The 16761-nt window shown below is 36.6% G+C and overlaps 15 non-coding genes across 15 annotated transcripts; all 15 read right to left on the reverse strand.

Annotated features, from left to right (window-relative positions):
• Positions 1-343: 343 nt before the first annotated feature.
• TRNAL-UAA (transfer RNA leucine (anticodon UAA)) lies at positions 344-426 on the reverse strand. Its single transcript has one exon. It is a non-coding gene; the product is annotated as a tRNA-Leu (tRNA).
• Positions 427-2156: 1730 nt separating this feature from the next.
• On the reverse strand, positions 2157-2239 carry TRNAL-UAA (transfer RNA leucine (anticodon UAA)). Its single transcript has one exon. It is a non-coding gene; the product is annotated as a tRNA-Leu (tRNA).
• Positions 2240-2538: 299 nt separating this feature from the next.
• TRNAL-UAA (transfer RNA leucine (anticodon UAA)) lies at positions 2539-2621 on the reverse strand. Its single transcript has one exon. It is a non-coding gene; the product is annotated as a tRNA-Leu (tRNA).
• Positions 2622-4368: 1747 nt separating this feature from the next.
• Positions 4369-4451, reverse strand: TRNAL-UAA (transfer RNA leucine (anticodon UAA)). Its single transcript has one exon. It is a non-coding gene; the product is annotated as a tRNA-Leu (tRNA).
• A 299-nt stretch (positions 4452-4750) lies between these two features.
• Positions 4751-4833, reverse strand: TRNAL-UAA (transfer RNA leucine (anticodon UAA)). Its single transcript has one exon. It is a non-coding gene; the product is annotated as a tRNA-Leu (tRNA).
• Positions 4834-6579: 1746 nt separating this feature from the next.
• On the reverse strand, positions 6580-6662 carry TRNAL-UAA (transfer RNA leucine (anticodon UAA)). The gene has a single exon. It is a non-coding gene; the product is annotated as a tRNA-Leu (tRNA).
• A 299-nt stretch (positions 6663-6961) lies between these two features.
• On the reverse strand, positions 6962-7044 carry TRNAL-UAA (transfer RNA leucine (anticodon UAA)). The gene has a single exon. It is a non-coding gene; the product is annotated as a tRNA-Leu (tRNA).
• Positions 7045-8786: 1742 nt separating this feature from the next.
• TRNAL-UAA (transfer RNA leucine (anticodon UAA)) lies at positions 8787-8869 on the reverse strand. The gene has a single exon. It is a non-coding gene; the product is annotated as a tRNA-Leu (tRNA).
• Positions 8870-9168: 299 nt separating this feature from the next.
• On the reverse strand, positions 9169-9251 carry TRNAL-UAA (transfer RNA leucine (anticodon UAA)). Its single transcript has one exon. It is a non-coding gene; the product is annotated as a tRNA-Leu (tRNA).
• A 1742-nt stretch (positions 9252-10993) lies between these two features.
• On the reverse strand, positions 10994-11076 carry TRNAL-UAA (transfer RNA leucine (anticodon UAA)). Its single transcript has one exon. It is a non-coding gene; the product is annotated as a tRNA-Leu (tRNA).
• A 299-nt stretch (positions 11077-11375) lies between these two features.
• TRNAL-UAA (transfer RNA leucine (anticodon UAA)) lies at positions 11376-11458 on the reverse strand. Its single transcript has one exon. It is a non-coding gene; the product is annotated as a tRNA-Leu (tRNA).
• A 1742-nt stretch (positions 11459-13200) lies between these two features.
• TRNAL-UAA (transfer RNA leucine (anticodon UAA)) lies at positions 13201-13283 on the reverse strand. Its single transcript has one exon. It is a non-coding gene; the product is annotated as a tRNA-Leu (tRNA).
• A 299-nt stretch (positions 13284-13582) lies between these two features.
• Positions 13583-13665, reverse strand: TRNAL-UAA (transfer RNA leucine (anticodon UAA)). Its single transcript has one exon. It is a non-coding gene; the product is annotated as a tRNA-Leu (tRNA).
• Positions 13666-15407: 1742 nt separating this feature from the next.
• Positions 15408-15490, reverse strand: TRNAL-UAA (transfer RNA leucine (anticodon UAA)). The gene has a single exon. It is a non-coding gene; the product is annotated as a tRNA-Leu (tRNA).
• A 299-nt stretch (positions 15491-15789) lies between these two features.
• Positions 15790-15872, reverse strand: TRNAL-UAA (transfer RNA leucine (anticodon UAA)). The gene has a single exon. It is a non-coding gene; the product is annotated as a tRNA-Leu (tRNA).
• Between the last annotated feature and the right edge of the window lie 889 nt (positions 15873-16761).

Here is a 16761-nt window from a genome sequence, read left to right on the forward strand (position 1 = left end):
ATTGGATCTTAAGTCCAACACCTTCACCACTCGGCCATCCTGGTATGTTTCCCTGGTTATTTTCATGGCAAATACTATTGCACTATTCATGTTTATTTTCCTGTGCATTGTTAACTTTGAACCGCTTGGAGTTTAAAATATTACATAACTTTTGGTATTTTAATGGATATTATGATATCATTGTTTCTTTTCTTCATAGAAAGCCAGGTTCTTTGAAAAAATGGATTGAAAATATATTTTTAGCAATGTAATTTAAGTTAATGATTTTCACAGAATTTTGAGAGTTTTCCCTAATTGCCGAAATCTTCATCGTAAATATTTAGTTAGCTGAAATTAAAATGCATACCAGAAGTGGGGATCGAACCCACTCAGATACGTATCCATTGGATCTTAAGTCCAACGCCTTAACCACTCGGCCATCCTGGTGTGATTGTCATGCCAAATACTATTGCAAAGCATATGTATCTTTTAATGTGCATGGGCAATTATTCAGCAAACTTTATACTGCTTTGACTGTTACTTATTACATAAGTCTGGTAATTGTTTTTTTTTTTAAAGTATGATACTTATATTTCTATTCCTCACAAGTAAGGCTCTTATGAATAAAAAGTTTTATAATAATTCCATATTAGTTTAAAGACATTAATTTTCACCACATTTCGAACTGCTCATCTATCAAGACTGTCCTTTCTTTTGAATGATTACAAGCAACATTTGTAGATAGTCGCTATCATTCTTTTTTGCCCTGTCACATGTCAAGGATTTTGTGGAACAAGTATGGTGGTTTACAAATGCAAGCAACATCAACTTTTGTACATGTCATTAATTAATAATGTTATTCCTTGTACATATTTAGGAATCTGAAATTAACATGCATACCAGAATTGGGGTTCAATCCCATGCGGATATATATCCATTGGATCTTAAGTCAAATGCCTTAACCATGCAGCCATCCTGGTGTGGTGCCCAAGAGCTTTTCATGGCAAATACTAATGCACTATTCATTTTAATTATGATGTGCATGGTTAACTTTGTACTGTTTGGAGTTTAAAATATTACATAACTGGGTATTTTAATGGATATTAGGATATCATTGTTTACTTTCTTTATAAAAAATCAGTTTCTTTGGAGAAATTTTTTTTTGATCAAAGTACTGTAGCTTAAGTGATTGACTTTCACCATAGTTTGAAAGTTTTCCCTAATTGACAAATTCTTCCTCATTTGGTTAGCTGAAATTGAAATACAAACCAGAAGTGGGGATCTATCCCATGCAGATGTAAATCCAGTGAATCTTAAGTCCAACACCTTAACCACTCGGCCATCCTGATGTGAGGCTTTTGACAATTTCATGGCATATACTTTTGCAAAGCATGGGACCCAGTTAAAAGGCTTCCGTGCGGGATCCTGGCTATCATAATACTGACACCATAATCGTACCCACCAGCCATAATAACATCACCAAAATGCCAACAGAGGTTGGATTAACAGCATGAAAATACTGACACCTAGAATTCTGAATGTCCTCTCAGCAGGATGTAATCTTGTCCTGCCACGGGGAGGGGGGAGGTTAGGATTAGGCATTAGAAGGGGGGTTACGGTGTAGGGACAGGTAGGTTAGAGTTAGGTACCAGGGAGGGAAGGTTTGGTTTAGTCACTTAGAAGAAGAGGTTAGTGTTAGACACCAAGCAGGGAGCATTAGCTTTAGGCATTGGGGAATGGAGGGTTAGTGTTAGGCATCCCGGGGAGGGTAAGGTTTAGGCACCCAAGGAGAGGGTGTAAGGGTTAGACACCCAAAAGGGAGGATTAGGGTTAGGGCAGGGAACATGGTAGGGTTATGGTATTAACTGCAGGGCTGTCAGGATTTTAATGGTCAGGTTGCTGATTTCGGTATTCTGACCATAGGCATCCAGTCCATCAGGATTACATTCTGAACCCCATTGCATATGTATATGTTAATGTGCATGGTCAACTTTTATGCAAACTTTGTACTGTTTGGAGTCTAAATTATTACATAAGTTTATTTGCACTGTCACATTTCAATGCTTTTGTGGAACATGTATGGTAGTTTACAAATGTAAACAAAATGACTCTTGTACATTTCCCTATTCGATTATATTGTTCCTTGTACATATTTAGGAATCCGAAATTAAAATACATACCAGAAGTGGGGTCCAAACCCACGCGGATATATATCCATTGGATCTTAAGTCCAACGCCTTTACCACTCGGCCATCCTGGTATGTTGCCTTGGGTATTTTCATGGCAAATACTATTGCACTATTCATGTTTATTTTCCTGTGCATTGTTAACTTTGAACCGCTTGGAGTTTAAAATATTACATAACTTTTGGTATTTTAATGGATATTATGATATCATTGTTTCTTTTCTTCATAGAAAGCCAGGTTCTTTGAAAAAATGGATTGAAAATATTTTTTTAGCAATGTAATTTAAGTTAATGATTTTCACAGAATTTTGAGAGTTTTCCCTAATTGCCGAAATCTTCATCGTAAATATTTAGTTAGCTGAAATTAAAATGCATACCAGAAGTGGGGATCGAACCCACGCAGATATGTATCCATTGGATCTTAAGTCTAACGCCTTAACCACTCAGCCATCCTGGTGTGATTGTTGTGTCAAATACTATTGCAAAGCATATGTATCTTTTAATGTGCATGGGCAATTATTCAGCAAACTTTATACTGCTTTGACTGTTACTTATTACATAAGTCTGGTAATTGTTGTTTTTTTTCTCAAAGTATGATACTTATATTTCTATTCTTCACAAGTAAGGCTCTTATGAATAAAAAGTTTTATAATAATTCCATATTTGTTTAAAGACATTAATTTTCACCACATTTCGAACTGCTCATCTATCAAGACTGTCCTTTCTTTTGAATGATTACAAGCAACATTTGTAGATAGTTGCTATCATTCTTTTTTGCCCTGTCACATTTCAAGGATTTTGTGGAACAAGTATGGTGGTTTACAAATGCAAGCAACATCAACTTTTGTACATGTCCTTAATTAGTAAAGTTATTCCTTCTACATATTTAGGAATCTGAAATTAACATGCATACCAGAATTGTGGTTTGATCCCATGCAGATATATATCCATTGGATCTTAAGTCAAATGCCTTAACCATGCAGCCATCCTGGTGTGGTGCCCAGGAGCTTTTCATGGCAAATACTAATGCACCATTCATGTTAATTATGATGTGCATGGTTAACTTTGTACTGTTTGGAGTTTAAAATATTACATAACTGGATATTTTAATGGATATTAGGATATCATTGTTTACTTTCTTTATAAAAAATCAGTTTCTTTGGAGAAAATGGATTGAAAATATTTTTCGATCAAAGTACTGTAGCTTAAGTTATTGACTTTCACCATAGTTTGAAAGTTTTCCCTAACTGACAAATTCTTCCTCATTTGGTTAGCTGAAATTGAAATACAAACCAGAAGTGGGGATCTATCCCATGCAGATGTAAATCCATTGAATCTTAAGGTCAACACCTTAACCACTCGGCCATCCTGATGTGGGGCTTTTGACATTTTCATGGCAAATACTTTTGCAAAGCATGGGACCCAGTTAAAAGGCTTCCGTGCGGGATCCTGGCTATCATAATACTGACACCATAATCGTACCCACTAGCCATAATAACGGCACCAAAATGCCAACAGAGGTGGGATTAATAGCATGAAAATACTGACACCTAGAATTCTGAATGTCCTCTCAGCAGGATGTAATCTTGTCCTGCCACGGGGAGGGGGGGGGGGTTAGGTTTAGGCATTAGAAGGGGGGTTACGGTGTAGGGACAGGTAGGTTAGAGTTAGGTACCAGGGAGGGAGGGTTTGGTTTAGTCACGTAGAAGAGGAGGTTAGTGTTAGACACCAAGCAGGGAGCATTAGCTTTAGGCATTGGGGAATGGAGGATTAGTGTTAGGCATCCCGGGGAGGGTAAGGTTTAGGCACCCAAGGAGAGGGTGTAAGGGTTAGACACCCAAAAAGGGAGGATTAGGGTTAGGGCAGGGAACATGGAAGGGTTATGGTATTAACTGCAGGGCTGTCAGGATTTTAATGGTCAGGTTGCTGATGTCGGTATTCTGACCATAGGCATCCAGTCCATCAGGATTACATTCTGAACCCCATTGCATATGTATATGTTAATGTGCATGGTCAACTTTTATGCAAACTTTGTACTGTTTGGAGTCTAAATTATTACATAAGTTTATTTGCACTGTTACATTTCAATGCTTTTGTGGAACATGTATGGTAGTTTACAAATGTAAACAAAATGACTCTTGTACATTTCCCTATTCGATTATATTGTTCCTTGTACATATTTAGGAATGCGAAATTAAAATACATACTAGAAGTGGGGTTCGAACCCACGCGGATATATATTCATTGGATCTTAAGTCCAATGCCTTAACCACTCGGCCATCCTGGTATGTTTCCCTGGTCATTTTCATGGCAAATACTATTGCACTATTCATGTTTATTTTCCTGTGCATTGTTAACTTTGAACCGCTTGGAGTTTAAAATATTACATAACTTTTGGTATTTTAATGGATATTATTATATCATTGTTTCTTTTCTTCATAGAAAGCCAGGTTCTTTGAAAAAATGGATTGAAAATATATTTTTAGCAATGTAATTTAAGTTAATGATTTTCACAGAATTTTGTGAGTTTTCCCTAATTGCCGAAATCTTCATCGTAAATATTTCGTTAGCTGAAATTAAAATGCATACCAGAAGTGGGGATCGAACCCACCCAGATATGTGTCCATTGGATCTTAAGTCCAACGCCTTAACCACTCGGCCATCCTGGTGTGATTGTCATGCCACATACTATTGGAAAGCATATGTATCTTTTAATGTGCATGGGCAATTATTCAGCAAACTTTATACTGCTTTGACTGTTACTTATTACATAAGTCTGGTAATTGTTGTTTTTTTCAAAGTATGATACTTATATTTCTATTCTTCAGAACAAGTAAGGCTCTTATGAATAAAAAGTTTCATAATAATTCCATATTTGTTTAAAGACATTAATTTTCACCACATTTCGAACTGCTCATCTATCAAGACTGTCCTTTCTTTTGAATGATTACAAGCAACATTTGTAGATAGTTGCTATCATTCTTTTTTTGCCCTGTCACATGTCAAGGATTTTGTGGAACAAGTATGGTTGGTTACAAATGCAAGCAACATCAACTTTTGTACATGTCATTAATTAATAATCTTATTCCTTGTACATATTTAGGAATCTGAAATTAACATGCATACCAGAATTGGGGTTCTATCCCATGCAGATATATATCCATTGGATCTTAAGTCAAATGCCTTAACCATGCAGCCATCCTGGTGTGGTGCCCAGGAGCTTTTCATGGCAAATACTAATGCACTATTCATGTTAATTATGATGTGCATGGTTAACTTTGTACTGTTTGGAGTTTAAAATATTACATAACTGGGTATTTTAATGGATATTAGGATATCATTGTTAACTTACTTTAGAGAAAATCAGTTTCTTTGGAGAAAATGGATTGAACATATTTTTTTTTTCAAAGTACTGTAGCTTAAGTTATTGACTTTCACCATAGTTTGAAAGTTTTCCCTAATTGACAAATTTTTCCTCATTTGATTAGGTGAAATTGAAATACAAACCAGAAGTGGGGATCTATCCCATGCAGATGTAAATCCATTGAATCTTAAGTCCAACACCTTAACCACTCAGCCATCCTGATGTGAGGCTTTTGACATTTTCATGGCAAATACTTTTGCAGAGCATGGGACCCAGTTAAAAGGCTTCCATGCGGGATCCTGGCTATCATAATACTGACACCATAATCATACCCACCAGCCATAATAACGGCACCAAAATGCCAACAGAGGTGGGATTAACAGCATGAAAATACTGACACCTAGAATTCTGAATGTCTTCTCAGCAGGATGTAATCTTGTCCTGCCACGGGGAGGGGGGAGGTTAGGTTTAGGCATTAGAAGGGGGGTTACGGTGTAGGGACAGGTAGGTTAGAGTTAGGTACCAGGGAGGGAGGGTTTGGTTTAGTCACTTAGAAGAGGAGGTTAGTGTTAGACACCAAACAGGGAGCATTAGCTTTAGGCATTGGGGAATGGAGGGTTAGTGTTAGGCATCCCGGGGAGGGTAAGTTTTAGGCACCCAAGGAGAGGGTGTAAGGGTTAGACACCCAAAAGGGAGGATTAGGGTTAGGGCAGGGAACATGAAAGGGTTATGGTATTAACTGCAGGGCTGTCAGGATTTTAATGGTCAGGTTGCTGATGTTGGTATTCTGACCATAGGCATCCAGTCCATCAGGATTACATTCTGAACCCCATTGCATATGTATATGTTAATGTGCATGGTCAACTTTTATGCAAACTTTGTACTGTTTGGAGTCTAAATTATTACATAAGTTTATTTGCACTGTCACATTTCAATGCTTTTGTGGAACATGTATGGTAGTTTACAAATGTAAACAAAATGACTCTTGTACATTTCCCTATTCGATTATATTGTTCCTTGTACATATTTAGGAATCCGAAATTAAAATATATACCAGAAGTGGGGTTCGAACCCACGCGGATATATATCCATTGGATCTTAAGTCCAACGCCTTAACCACTCGGCCATCCTGGTATGTTGCCCTGGGGACTTTCATGGCAAATACTATTGCACTATTCATGTTTATTTTCCTGTGCATTGTTAACTTTGAACCGCTTGGAGTTTAAAATATTACATAACTTTTGGTATTTTAATGGATATTATGATATCATTGTTTCTTTTCTTCATAGAAAGCCAGGTTCTTTGAAAAAATGGATTGAAAATATTTTTTTAGCAATGTAATGTAAGTTAATGATTTTCACAGAATTTTGAGAGTTTTTACTAATTGCCGAAATCTTCATAGTAAATATTTAGTTAGCTGAAATTAAAATGCATACAAGAAGTGGGGATCGAACCCACCCAGATATGTATCCATTGGATCTTAAGTCCAACGCCTTAACCACTCGGCCATCCTGGTTTGATTGTCATGTCAAATGCTATTGCAAAGCATATATATCTTTTAATGTGCATGGGCAATTATTCAGCAAACTTTATACTGCTTTGACTGTTACTTATTACATAAGTCTGGTAATTGTTGTTTTTTTAAAAGTATGATACTTATATTTCTATTCTTCACAAGTAAGGCTCTTATGAATAAAAAGTTTTATAATAATTCCATATTTGTTTAAAGACATTAATTTTCACCACATTTCGAACTGCTCATCTATCAAGACTGTCCTTTCTTTTGAATGATTACAAGCAACATTTGTAGATAGTTGCTATCATTCTTTTTTGCCCTGTCACATTTCAAGGATTTTGTGGAACAAGTATGGTGGTTTACAAATGCAAGCAACATCAACTTTTGTACATGTCCTTAATTAATAAAGTTATTCCTTGTACATATTTAGGAATCTGAAATTAACATGCATACGAGAATTGGGGTTTGATCCCATGCAGATATATATCCATTGGATCTTAAGTCAAATGCCTTAACCATGCAGCCATCCTGGTGTGGTGCCCAGGAGCTTTTCATGGCAAATACTAATGCACTATTCATGTTAATTATGATGTGCATGGTTAACTTTGTACTGTTTGGAGTTTAAAATATTACATAACTGGGTATTTTAATGGATATTAGGATATCATTGTTAACTTACTTTAGAGAAAATCAGTTTCTTTGGAGAAAATGGATTGAAAATATTTTTTTTATCAAAGTACTGTAGCTTAAGTTATTGACTTTCACCATAGTTTGAAAGTTTTCCCTAATTGACAAATTCTTCCTCATTTGGTTAGCTGAAATTGAAATACAAACCAGAAGTGGGGGTCTATCCCATGCAGATGTAAATCCATTGAATCTTAAGTCCAACACCTTAACCACTCGGCCATCCTGATGTGAGGCTTTTGACATTTTCATGGCAAATACTTTTGCAAAGCATGGGACCCAGTTAAAAGGCTTCCATGCGGGATCCTGGCTATCATAATACTGACACCATAATCATACCCACCAGCCATAATAACGGCACCAAAATGCCAACAGAGGTGGGATTAACAGCATGAAAATACTGACACCTAGAATTCTGAATGTACTCTCAGCAGGATGTAATCTTGTCCTGCCACGGGGAGGGGGGAGGTTAGGTTTAGGCATTAGAAGGGGGGTTACGGTGTAGGGACAGGTAGGTAAGAGTTAGGTACCAGGGAGGGAGTGTATGGTTTAGTCACTTAGAAGAGGAGGTTAGTGTTAGACACCAAGCAGGGAGCATTAGCTTTAGGCATTGGGGAATGGAGGGTTAGTGTTAGGCATCCAGGGGAGAGTAAGGTTTAGGCACCCAAGGAGAGGGTGTAAGGGTTAGACACCCAAAAGGGAGGATTAGGGTTAGGGCAGGGAACATGGAAGGGTTATGGTATTAACTGCAGTGCTGTCAGGATTTTAATGGTCAGGTTGCAGATGTCGGTATTCTGACCATAGGCATCCAGTCCATCAGGATTACATTCTGAACCCCATTGCATATGTATATGTTAATGTGTATGGTCAACTTTTATGCAAACTTTGTACTGTTTGGAGTCTAAATTATTACATAAGTTAATTTGCACTGTCACATTTCAATGCTTTTGTGGAACATGTATGGTAGTTTACAAATGTAAACAAAATGACTCTTGTACATTTCCCTATTCGATTATATTGTTCCTTGTACATATTTAGGAATCCGAAATTAAAATACATACCAGAAGTGGGGTTCGAACCCACGCGGATATATATCCATTGGATCTTAAGTCCAATGCCTTAACCACTCGGCCATCCTGGTATGTTGCCCTGGGGACTTTCATGGCAAATACTATTGCACTATTCATGTTTATTTTCCTGTGCATTGTTAACTTTGAACCGCTTGGAGTTTAAAATATTACATAACTTTTGGTATTTTAATGGATATTATGATATCATTGTTTCTTTTCTTCATAGAAAGCCAGGTTCTTTGAAAAAATGGATTGAAAATATTTTTTTAGCAATGTAATTTAAGTTAATGATTTTCACAGAATTTTGAGAGTTTTCCCTAATTGCCGAAATCTTCATCGTAAATATTTAGTTAGCTGAAATTAAAATGCATACCAGAAGTGGGGATCGAACCCACGCGGATATGTATCCATTGGATCTTAAGTCCAACGCCTTAACCACTCGGCCATCCTGGTGTGATTGTCATGTCAAATACTATTGCAAAGCATATATATCTTTTAATGTGCATGGGCAATTATTCAGCAAACTTTATACTGCTTTGACTGTTACTTATTACATAAGTCTGGTAATTGTTGTTTTTTTAAAAGTATGATACTTATATTTCTATTCTTCACAAGTAAGGCTCTTATGAATAAAAAGTTTTATAATAATTCCATATTTGTTTAAAGACATTAATTTTCACCACATTTCGAACTGCTCATCTATCAAGACTGTCCTTTCTTTTGAATGATTACAAGCAACATTTGTAGATAGTTGCTATCATTCTTTTTTGCCCTGTCACATTTCAAGGATTTTGTGGAACAAGTATGGTGGTTTACAAATGCAAGCAACATCAACTTTTGTACATGTCCTTAATTAATAAAGTTATTCCTTGTACATATTTAGGAATCTGAAATTAACATGCATACCAGAATTGGGGATTGATCCCATGCAGATATATATCCATTGGATCTTAAGTCAAATGCCTTAACCATGCAGCCATCCTGGTGTGGTGCCCAGGAGCTTTTCATGGCAAATACTAATGCACTATTCATGTTAATTATGATGTGCATGGTTAACTTTGTACTGTTTGGAGTTTAAAATATTACATAACTGGGTATTTTAATGGATATTAGGATATCATTGTTAACTTACTTTAGAGAAAATCAGTCTCTTTGGAGAAAATGGATTGAACATATTTTTTTTATCAAAGTACTGTAGCTTAAGTTATTGACTTTCACCATAGTTTGAAAGTTTTCCCTAATTGACAAATTCTTTCTCATTTGGTTAGCTGTAATTGAAATACAAACCAGAAGTGGGGATCTATCCCATGCAGATGTAAATCCATTGAATCTTAAGTCCAACACCTTAACCACTCGGCCATCCTGATGTGAGGCTTTTGACATTTTCATGGCAAATACTTTTGCAAAGCATGGGACCCAGTTAAAAGGCTTCCATGCGGGATCCTGGCTATCATAATACTGACACCATAATCATACCCACCAGCCATAATAACGGCACCAAAATGCCAACAGAGGTGGGATTAACAGCATGAAAATACTGACACCTAGAATTCTGAATGTCCTCTCAGCAGGATGTAATCTTGTCCTGCCACGGGGAGGGGGGAGGTTAGGTTTAGGCATTAGAAGGGGGGTTACGGTGTAGGGACAGGTAGGTTAGAGTTAGGTACCAGGGAGGGAGGGTTTGGTTTAGTCACTTAGAAGAGGAGGTTAGTGTTAGACACCAAACAGGGAGCATTAGCTTTAGTCATTGGGGAATGGAGGGTTAGTGTTAGGCATCCCGGGGAGGGTAAGGTTTAGGCACCCAAGGAGAGGGTGTAAGGGTTAGACACCCAAAAGGGAGGATTAGGGTTAGGGCAGGGAACATGGAAGGGTTATGGTATTAACTGCAGGGCTGTCAGGATTTTAATGGTCAGGTTGCTGATGTCGGTATTCTGACCATAGGCATCCAGTCCATCAGGATTACATTCTGAACCCCATTGCATATGTATATGTTAATGTGCATGGTCAACTTTTATGCAAACTTTGTACTGTTTGGAGTCTAAATTATTACATAAGTTTATTTGCACTGTCACATTTCAATGCTTTTGTGGAACATGTATGGTAGTTTACAAATGTAAACAAAATGACTCTTGTACATTTCCCTATTCGATTATATTGTTCCTTGTACATATTTAGGAATCCGAAATTAAAATACATACCAGAAGTGGGGTTCGAACCCAAGCGGATATATATCCATTGGATCTTAAGTCCAACGCCTTAACCACTCGGCCATCCTGGTATGTTGCCCTGGGGACTTTCATGGCAAATACTATTGCACTATTCATGTTTATTTTCCTGTGCATTGTTAACTTTGAACCGCTTGGAGTTTAAAATATTACATAACTTTTGGTATTTTAATGGATATTATGATATCATTGTTTCTTTTCTTCATAGAAAGCCAGGTTCTTTGAAAAAATGGATTGAAAATATTTTTTTAGCAATGTAATGTAAGTTAATGATTTTCACAGAATTTTGAGAGTTTTTACTAATTGCCGAAATCTTCATAGTAAATATTTAGTTAGCTGAAATTAAAATGCATACAAGAAGTGGGGATCGAACCCACCCAGATATGTATCCATTGGATCTTAAGTCCAACGCCTTAACCACTCGGCCATCCTGGTTTGATTGCCATGTCACATGCTATTGCAAAGCATATATATCTTTTAATGTGCATGGGCAATTATTCAGCAAACTTTATACTGCTTTGACTGTTACTTATTACATAAGTCTGGTAATTGTTGTTTTTTTAAAAGTATGATACTTATATTTCTATTCTTCACAAGTAAGGCTCTTATGAATAAAAAGTTTTATAATAATTCCATATTTGTTTAAAGACATTAATTTTCACCACATTTCGAACTGCTCATCTATCAAGACTGTCCTTTCTTTTGAATGATTACAAGCAACATTTGTAGATAGTTGCTATCATTCTTTTTTGCCCTGTCACATTTCAAGGATTTTGTGGAACAAGTATGGTGGTTTACAAATGCAAGCAACATCAACTTTTGTACATGTCCTTAATTAATAAAGTTATTCCTTGTACATATTTAGGAATCTGAAATTAACATGCATACGAGAATTGGGGTTTGATCCCATGCAGATATATATCCATTGGATCTTAAGTCAAATGCCTTAACCATGCAGCCATCCTGGTGTGGTGCCCAGGAGCTTTTCATGGCAAATACTAATGCACTATTCATGTTAATTATGATGTGCATGGTTAACTTTGTACTGTTTGGAGTTTAAAATATTACATAACTGGGTATTTTAATGGATATTAGGATATCATTGTTAACTTACTTTAGAGAAAATCAGTTTCTTTGGAGAAAATGGATTGAAAATATTTTTTTTATCAAAGTACTGTAGCTTAAGTTATTGACTTTCACCATAGTTTGAAAGTTTTCCCTAATTGACAAATTCTTCCTCATTTGGTTAGCTGAAATTGAAATACAAACCAGAAGTGGGGATCTATCCCATGCAGATGTAAATCCATTGAATCTTAAGTCCAACACCTTAACCACTCGGCCATCCTGATGTGAGGCTTTTGACATTTTCATGGCAAATACTTTTGCAAAGCATGGGACCCAGTTAAAAGGCTTCCATGCGGGATCCTGGCTATCATAATACTGACACCATAATCATACCCACCAGCCATAATAACGGCACCAAAATGCCAACAGAGGTGGGATTAACAGCATGAAAATACTGACACCTAGAATTCTGAATGTACTCTCAGCAGGATGTAATCTTGTCCTGCCACGGGGAGGGGGGAGGTTAGGTTTAGGCATTAGAAGGGGGGTTACGGTGTAGGGACAGGTAGGTAAGAGTTAGGTACCAGGGAGGGAGTGTATGGTTTAGTCACTTAGAAGAGGAGGTTAGTGTTAGACACCAAGCAGGGAGCATTAGCTTTAGGCATTGGGGAATTGAGGGTTAGTGTTAGGCATCCCGGGGAGAGTAAGGTTTAGGCACCCAAGGAGAGGGTGTAAGGGTTAGACACCCAAAAGGGAGGATTAGGGTTAGGGCAGGGAACATGGAAGGGTTATGGTATTAACTGCAGTGCTGTCAGTATTTTAATGGTCAGGTTGCAGATGTCGGTATTCTGACCATAGGCATCCAGTCCATCAGGATTACATTCTGAACCCCATTGCATATGTATATGTTAATGTGCATGGTCAACTTTTATGCAAACTTTGTACTGTTTGGAGTCTAAATTATTACATAAGTTAATTTGCACTGTCACATTTCAATGCTTTTGTGGAACATGTATGGTAGTTTACAAATGTAAACAAAATGACTCTTGTACATTTCCCTATTCGATTATATTGTTCCTTGTACATATTTAGGAATCCGAAATTAAAATACATACCAGAAGTGGGGTTCGAACCCACGCGGATATATATCCATTGGATCTTAAGTCCAATGCCTTAACCACTCGGCCATCCTGGTATGTTGCCCTGGGGACTTTCATGGCAAATACTATTGCACTATTCATGTTTATTTTCCTGTGCATTGTTAACTTTGAACCGCTTGGAGTTTAAAATATTACATAACTTTTGGTATTTTAATGGATATTATGATATCATTGTTTCTTTTCTTCATAGAAAGCCAGGTTCTTTGAAAAAATGGATTGAAAATATTTTTTTAGCAATGTAATTTAAGTTAATGATTTTCACAGAATTTTGAGAGTTTTCCCTAATTGCCGAAATCTTCATCGTAAATATTTAGTTAGCTGAAATTAAAATGCATACAAGAAGTGGGGATCGAACCCACGCAGATATGTATCCATTGGATCTTAAGTCCAACGCCTTAACCACTCGGCCATCCTGGTGTGATTGTCATGTCAAATGCTATTGCAAAGCATATATATCTTTTAATGTGCATGGGCAATTATTCAGCAAACTTTATACTGCTTTGACTGTTACTTATTACATAAGTCTGGTAATTGTTGTTTTTTTAAAAGTATGATACTTATATTTCTATTCTTCACAAGTAAGGCTCTTATGAATAAAAAGTTTTATAATAATTCCATATTTGTTTAAAGACATTAATTTTCACCACATTTCGAACTGCTCATCTATCAAGACTGTCCTTTCTTTTGAATGATTACAAGCAACATTTGTAGATAGTTGCTATCATTCTTTTTTGCCCTGTCACATTTCAAGGATTTTGTGGAACAAGTATGGTGGTTTACAAATGCAAGCAACATCAACTTTTGTACATGTCCTTAATTAATAAAGTTATTCCTTGTACATATTTAGGAATCTGAAATTAACATGCTTACCAGAATTGGGGTTTGATCCCATGCAGATATATATCCATTGGATCTTAAGTCAAATGCCTTAACCATGCAGCCATCCTGGTGTGGTGCCCAGGAGCTTTTCATGGCAAATACTAATGCACTATTCATGTTAATTATGATGTGCATGGTTAACTTTGTACTGTTTGGAGTTTAAAATATTACATAACTGGGTATTTTAATGGATATTAGGATATTATTGTTAACTTACTTTAGAGAAAATCAGTTTCTTTGGAGAAAATGGATTGAAAATATTTTTTTTATCAAAGTACTGTAGCTTAAGTTATTGACTTTCACCATAGTTTGAAAGTTTTCCCTAATTGACAAATTCTTCCTCATTTGGTTAGCTGAAATTGAAATACAAACCAGAAGTGGGGATCTATCCCATGCAGATGTAAATCCATTGAATCTTAAGTCCAACACCTTAACCACTCGGCCATCCTGATGTGAGGCTTTTGACATTTTCATGGCAAATACTTTTGCAAAGCATGGGACCCAGTTAAAAGGCTTCCATGCGGGATCCTGGCTATCATAATACTGACACCATAATCATACCCACCAGCCATAATAACGGCACCAAAATGCCAACAGAGGTGGGATTAACAGCATGAAAATACTGACACCTAGAATTCTGAATGTCTTCTCAGCAGGATGTAATCTTGTCCTGCCACGGGGAGGGGGGAGGTTAGGTTTAGGCATTAGAAGGGGGGTTACGGTGTAGGGACAGGTAGGTTAGAGTTAGGTACCAGGGAGGGAGGGTTTGGTTTAGTCACTTAGAAGAGGAGGTTAGTGTTAGACACCAAACAGGGAGCATTAGCTTTAGGCATTGGGGAATGGAGGGTTAGTGTTAGGCATCCCGGGGAGGGTAAGTTTTAGGCACCCAAGGAGAGGGTGTAAGGGTTAGACACCCAAAAGGGAGGATTAGGGTTAGGGCAGGGAACATGAAAGGGTTATGGTATTAACTGCAGGGCTGTCAGGATTTTAATGGTCAGGTTGCTGATATTGGTATTCTGACCATAGGCATCCAGTCCATCAGGATTACATTCTGAACCCCATTGCATATGTATATGTTAATGTGCATGGTCAACTTTTATACAAACTTTGTACTGTTTGGAGTCTAAATTATTACATAAGTTTATTTGCACTGTCACATTTCAATGCTTTTGTGGAACATGTATGGTAGTTTACAAATGTAAACAAAATGACTCTTGTACATTTCCCTATTCGATTATATTGTTCCTTGTACATATTTAGGAATCCGAAATTAAAATATATACCAGAAGTGGGGTTTGAACCCACGCGGATATATATCCATTGGATCTTAAGTCCAACGCCTTAACCACTCGGCCATCCTGGTATGTTGCTCTGGGGACTTTCATGGCAAATACTATTGCACTATTCATGTTTATTTTCCTGTGCATTGTTAACTTTGAACCGCTTGGAGTTTAAAATATTACATAACTTTTGGTATTTTAATGGATATTATGATATCATTGTTTCTTTTCTTCATAGAAAGCCAGGTTCTTTGAAAAAATGGATTGAAAATATTTTTTTAGCAATGTAATGTAAGTTAATGATTTTCACAGAATTTTGAGAGTTTTTACTAATTGCCGAAATCTTCATAGTAAATATTTAGTTAGCTGAAATTAAAATGCATACAAGAAGTGGGGATCGAACCCACCCAGATATGTATCCATTGGATCTTAAGTCCAACGCCTTAACCACTCGGCCATCCTGGTTTGATTGCCATGTCAAATGCTATTGCAAAGCATATATATCTTTTAATGTGCATGGGCAATTATTCAGCAAACTTTATACTGCTTTGACTGTTACTTATTACATAAGTCTGGTAATTGTTGTTTTTTTAAAAGTATGATACTTATATTTCTATTCTTCACAAGTAAGGCTCTTATGAATAAAAAGTTTTATAATAATTCCATATTTGTTTAAAGACATTAATTTTCACCACATTTCGAACTGCTCATCTATCAAGACTGTCCTTTCTTTTGAATGATTACAAGCAACATTTGTAGATAGTTGCTATCATTCTTTTTTGCCCTGTCACATTTCAAGGATTTTGTGGAACAAGTATGGTGGTTTACAAATGCAAGCAACATCAACTTTTGTACATGTCCTTAATTAATAAAGTTATTCCTTGTACATATTTAGGAATCTGAAATTAACATGCATACGAGAATTGGGGTTTGATCCCATGCAGATATATATCCATTGGATCTTAAGTCAAATGCCTTAACCATGCAGCCATCCTGGTGTGGTGCCCAGGAGCTTTTCATGGCAAATACTAATGCACTATTCATGTTAATTATGATGTGCATGGTTAACTTTGTACTGTTTGGAGTTTAAAATATTACATAACTGGGTATTTTAATGGATATTAGGATATCATTGTTAACTTACTTTAGAGAAAATCAGTTTCTTTGGAGAAAATGGATTGAAAATATTTTTTTTATCAAAGTACTGTAGCTTAAGTTATTGACTTTCACCATAGTTTGAAAGTTTTCCCTAATTGACAAATTCTTCCTCATTTGGTTAGCTGAAATTGAAATACAAACCAGAAGTGGGGGTCTATCCCATGCAGATGTAAATCCATTGAATCTTAAGTCCAAC

Source organism: Pseudophryne corroboree, unplaced genomic scaffold, assembly GCF_028390025.1.
Source record: "Pseudophryne corroboree isolate aPseCor3 unplaced genomic scaffold, aPseCor3.hap2 scaffold_513, whole genome shotgun sequence".
Taxonomy (NCBI): domain Eukaryota; kingdom Metazoa; phylum Chordata; class Amphibia; order Anura; family Myobatrachidae; genus Pseudophryne; species Pseudophryne corroboree.